A 5,999-nucleotide genomic window follows, 5' to 3' on the forward strand; every position below is an offset into this window, starting at 1 on the left:
GTCTCCAACTGAGGTTGTTTCCAATCATCTAAGGAACTCAACCTACTAGTCAGTAGGAGCAGTTTGGGCCCTAACAAAGTTCTTCCTGTACCTGTTATTGCATCTGCTCCCACTGTGGGATTGAAACTGCCATGTAAATATCATGAAGCCATAGGTTATTGTAGGACCCAGACCGGAAAGGAGAGCACATGCTCTTCACCTGCTGTTCTTGATCTGATAGCCCAGGAGGTGGGAAACCATGAAAGCACTGTGTACCACCATCTGGGCCTCCAGCTCACATCAACCTTCCTCCTCTATCAGTTTCACACCTGGGACAACCCATGCAGGAACAAGTCCTTTTGAGCCATTTTGAAATGAGAAATTGAGACACAGGAAATTCAAGATGCTTAGTCAAAGTCATACTTTCCCAGTCAGGTTTGCAGCTACAGCTGTAAGATTAGAGGTCTCTCTTTTCTTTTTCTGTTTTAGGGATTTCTAGTGAGAATAAACAATGCCAGCCTCTGAAGCCCTCAACTGACACTCCCAGCCTGACTGTATTTTCTCATGTTTGAAATAAATAATCATGCATGCAGAATATCAACCTCAGACAAGACTGCTTTGAGACCTTGATAAAATGAGATAAAACAAGGTCACCTGACAATATTGTTCAGGATAGATGAAAACAAGCTCACAGTGCAACCTACATCCCAAACATTGTCCTCTCTTCATAAGGAGATAACTATTAACTTCTTTATTACAATCATAGAATTGTAGTGCTAATAGTGTTCAGAGAAGAACAAACCCCACCTCTTTCCATGCTCTCCCACATCAACTACCCGAAGTCCAAATCTTAGAAAAGTTCCTTACTGAGACCTTGGGGTGTGTTCCTTCTGTCCGCAAGGAGTAAAATAGCCAGCGTGGTTCATGAGAAATGTGTTCCTGGAAATTCGACATAAAGGAATGAACATCAGCTTTCCAGGAATGAACAGCTGTCAAAACCAGCACCAGATATAAAGCTGATATTGTCTCTGAGATGCCCAGGCTCTGGAACTCCAGAACTTGTTTTAATCCTTAAACAGGAAAAAAAAAAAAAAGACTCTACCAAATCCCTTTAGTAAGTAACATGAACCCTGGTGTTCAGGCAGATTTTCCCACCTCTGGTTTTAACAGAGACTGCGCTAGATCTCAGGGTTGAGAGTTTGAGCCACAAAAAGGGTAGAGAGATTACTTAAAAAATAAAATCATAACAAAATGTTAAAAATATGGAGCGGCTTGGTGGCTGAGCTGGTTGTCTCCAACTCTTGGTTTCACTCAGGTCATGATCTCAGCATCCCCACAGGGCAGTGAAGGGACCTCTTCAGATTCTCTCCTTTTCCCTTGGCCTATTCCCACCACTTGCAGGCTTGCATTGGGGCTAGGTCTCGCTCTCTGTCTCAAATAAATAAATAAATAAAATCTTCTAAAAATTAAAAAAGAATAAAAAAAAATAGCCACTGAGGATAAGTTGGGAAAGAAGCTAGCTAAGAGAGAATGTGCACCACAGGGTAGCTTAATAAGGCCTGGGATCAGTTACCACCTGGTATTCCCAGCTGGGTTGGAAGCTCCAACCCTTCCCATTATCAGAGAAGTGAGCTTTCTGATGACCCAACCAGAGGCAGCCACTTGTCCTCTCTGCGGTCTCTAGCATGAAGCTGCCACTCTGGACTCTCCCTCCTTGTCTAACTGCATCAGCTCCGCAGACACTGAGCTAAAAATCATGTCAGGGAAATGACAGCCACGTGGTATCATAGAATCGGGATCTCGAGTGGGCGGCAAGATGACAGGCTGTAGAAGGAAATGCTACATTTGTTTCAGGGATCAGTCAGTATCAAGAGGTCACCACCCCACCCTATTGAACTGTATGCTGCTCCCATTGCATTCTTCTGGAATCTGGGGCAAAGGCTGAGCTCTCAGAGTTCATGCCGCCTGTGACCACCAAGGCATCCAGGACTTGTCGGGTTCTATGGGGTCTCCTTTCAGGCCCCTCCCTCCCTCCCTCTTCCCAAGACCCTGTGGGACGGTGGTCCCCATGCCTAAACCCCTGTTGAGCGGGACACTTGCATCACATCTCTTGTCCCCCTACAAACCCTCTTCCTCACACCTGGACTTACCACACACACCTTCTAGGTCTGTCTTTCCTCTCCGTTTGTTCTCCCACAATTTTGGTTCTGGTTTCCTGCATAGACCCTTCGTATTATTCAATGAGTCTTCTGGTTGTTGTTCTTATTCCTACTTTACAGGTTTCATTTTCAAGAGCTAATTTTCTAGGAGGTGCTCCCAGTGAGGCCTCAGAAGCCACAGGTGGCGTTAACGGGGGAGTGGGGTTTGACATGACTTCCTGGCTGGTTGCTGGCTTGGCTATTGGCCAGGAAGGTGGGATGGGCAAGGCAAGCTGTGGGCCTGGAGAGCTTGCAGAAGGGAGAAGGTAACAATGACTGGCTCCGACTAATGGGCATGTCTTTTTTTTTTTTTTCCTTTAACAACTAGAAGTATTACTTTTATTATTATTTATTTTTAACTGTAGTAAAATTCATGTAACATAACATTTACCATTGCAACCATTTTCCCCAGATTTTTTAAGGTATAATGAGCACATAAAATTACATATATTTAAGGTGTACAACCTGATGATTTAATGTACATATGCATTATAAGATGATTACTGCAATCAAATTAATGAACACATCACCTCACAATCACCTGAATTTTTTTGGTAAGCAAGCTTAAGATCTATTCCCTTAGCAAATTTTAAGGGCACTATACAGTATTATAACTACAGTCTCATGCTATACATTAGATCTTCATAACTTATTCATCTTATAACTGAATGTTCTTAACCTTTGATCACTATCTCCCCATATGCCCCACCTCCCAGCCACTGGTAACCATCATCCACTATTTGTTTCTGTGAGTTCACTTCTTCATTTTTTTAAGTCCATGTATAGGTGATAGTACACAGTATTTGTCTTTCTCCTTCTGGCTTTTTTCACTTAATATAATATCCTCCAGTTTCATCCATGTTGACACAAGTAGCAGAATTTCCTTCTTTTTCATGACGAAATAATATATTTGCTTTATCATTTAAGTATAATGGATATACAATATTATATAGTTTCAGGTGTACAACACATTAATTTGACAATTATACACACTACTCAGTATTACTCAACAAGTGTAATCACCATCTGTCACTATACCCTGTTATTACAATATCATTGAGTATATTCTTTATGCTGGACTTTCCATGTCCATGACCCACATTTTCTTCACCCATGCAACATTTAGGTTGTTTCAATGTCTTGGCTACTGTGAACAATGCTGAAACGAACATGGGGTGCAGATATCTCTTTGAGATCCTGTTCATTTCCTTTGAATATATGCACAAATTGGGATTGCTGCATCACATGGTAGTTTTACTTTCATTCTTTTGTTAAAAAAGAAGGGCTGTATCAATTTACATTTCTACCACTGTACAAGGGTTCCATTTTCCCCACAACCTTGCCAATGTTTGTTATATATATTTTTTCTTTTTTATATTAGCAATTATGTGACATAATAACATTTCATTGTGGATTTGATTTGCATTTCCATGATCCTATGGAAAGATATCTATTCAGGTCCTTTATCCATTTTTTAATTTTTAAAGTTTTTTTTACAACATATAATGTATTATTAGCCCCGGGGGTACAGGTCTGTGATGCACCATGTTTACACACTTCACAGCACTCACCATAGCACACATCCTACCAAATATCCAAAACCCAACCACCCTCTCCCTACCCGCCTACCCCCAGCAACCCTCAATTTGTCTTGTGAGTTTAAGAGTCTCCTATGGTCTCCCTCCTGATGCCATCTTCTTTCATTTTTTTCCTTCCCTACCCACAAACCCCCCATGTTGCCTCTCAAATTCCTCATATCAGAGAGATCATATGGTAATTGTATTTCTCTGATTGACTTATTTCACTCAGCATAATACATTCTAGTTCCATCCATGTCGTTGCAAACGACAAGATTTCATTTCATTTGGTGGCTGCATCATATATGTGTATATATATATATATATGAATCACACCTCTTCTTTATCCATTCATCTGTTGATGGACATCTAGGTTTGTTCCATAGTTTCGCTGTTGTGGACATTGCTGCTATAAACAATCGGGTGCACATGCCCCTTCGGATCACTACATTTTTATGTTTAGGGTAAATCCCCAGTAGTGCGATTGTTTGGTCATAGGTAAGCTCTATTTTCAGCTTCTTGAGGAATCTCCATGCTATTTTCCAGAGTGGCTGCACCAGCTTGCATTCCCACCAGAAGTATAGGAGGGTTCCCATTTCTCCACATCCTCACCAGCATCTGTCATTTCCTGACTTGTAAATTTTAGCCTTTCTGACTGGCACGAGGTGTTATCACTTTCTGGCTTTGATTTGTATTTCCCTGATGCAGAGTGTCATGGAGCACTTTTTCACCTGTTAGCCATCTGGTTGTCTTCTTTGCAGAAATGTCTGTTCATGTCCTCTGCCCATTTTTTAATTTTATTTTATTTTATTTATTTGACAGACCAAGATCACAAGTAGGCAGAGAGTCAGGCAGAGAGAGAGAGAGAGAGAGGGAAGAGGAAGCAGGCTCCCCGCAGAGCAGAGAGCCCGATGCGGGGCTCGATCCCAGGACCCTGAGATCATGACCTGAGCCGAAGCCAGAGGCTTTAACCCACTGAGCCACCCAGGCGCCCCTCCTCTGCCCATTTCTTGTTTGGATTATTTGTTCCTTGGGTTTTGATTTTGATAAGTTCTTGATGGATGTTGGGTACTAGCCCTTTATCTGATATGTTGTTTGCAAATATCTTCTCCCACATACTGGGCCAGAACACATTTGTTTCCAAAGCCAGCCCCACTGAAGGGAAATCATAACACCGAAAAGGAACACAGTTTCTTCTCTCTTCCCCAAATTGTCTAGGGGGAGTTTTTAGGCACAGCTTATAAATCAGCAGGAATTCAAGTTTATTTCCTGACAAAGGGTACACTGGTTCTCCTGCATTGCTCTTTCTTCAGTGCTGGATTTCTGACAGAGAGCTATGCATATTGTTAGAAGAAATAGCACAATCCTCTCTGGAACCCCCAGCCCCTCCACTTATGAGCATGCTTTCTTTTTACTGTCTCCCCATCCCCCCAATTCCCTTTATTACCTATTTGACCAACATCCTTCCCCCAGTTATGCACCCAGCTCAGAGGGAGTGCTTAACCTGCAGGTGGGGCCAAGGACAAGTATACACATGCTTAGAAAGGGGCTGCATTCAGAGTCAGCCATGATGTGGCTGCATGCAGTCATAAGCCAGCCTAGAGCACCATTAGGAAACAGTACTGTCAAATTTAGTGGTGTGGGGTTTGTACACTTTTTTTGATATACACTTCTTTTTACACATATGTTTATTTATTGATTTTTCTAAACCACTTTCATGGGAAAAAATAAACCAGATACAAAACTACTTAAAACCTTCACTTAAATGATTATTCGCAGACCTTTTAAGTTAACATTAAAAAATTCTTCAAGGTTTAGGGAAACTATGTTTCTTTTATTCCATTCAAGAACGCTTTCAAGATAGTTTTTTTTCCTTTCAAGAAAACTTCAAAATAGCCTTATTTCTGGGACTTTTTGTAAGTCCTTAGTTTATGTAGCCCTTATATATCAGCCTCCATCTTTGAATTAATAAATTTTTAATTTTAGACATTAGTTTTATAATTTCAAAAATAGTACAGACACTTCCTCTATAGCCCTCACCCTGTGTCACCACTATGAACAATTTATATTTGTATGTTAGCTTCACTGCAAATAATGAGCCAATATTCACATATACATACATATATATTATTTTATTTTTTAAAATTTCTATTCAGTGTACCAGAATTCATTGTTTATGTACCACACCCAGTGTTCCATGCAACATGTGCCCTCCATGATACCCACCACCAGGCTCACACAACCT

Source organism: Lontra canadensis, unplaced genomic scaffold (assembly GCF_010015895.1).
Source record: "Lontra canadensis isolate GAN:19392208 unplaced genomic scaffold, GSC_riverotter_1.0 scaffold1138, whole genome shotgun sequence".
Taxonomy (NCBI): Eukaryota; Metazoa; Chordata; class Mammalia; order Carnivora; family Mustelidae; genus Lontra; species Lontra canadensis.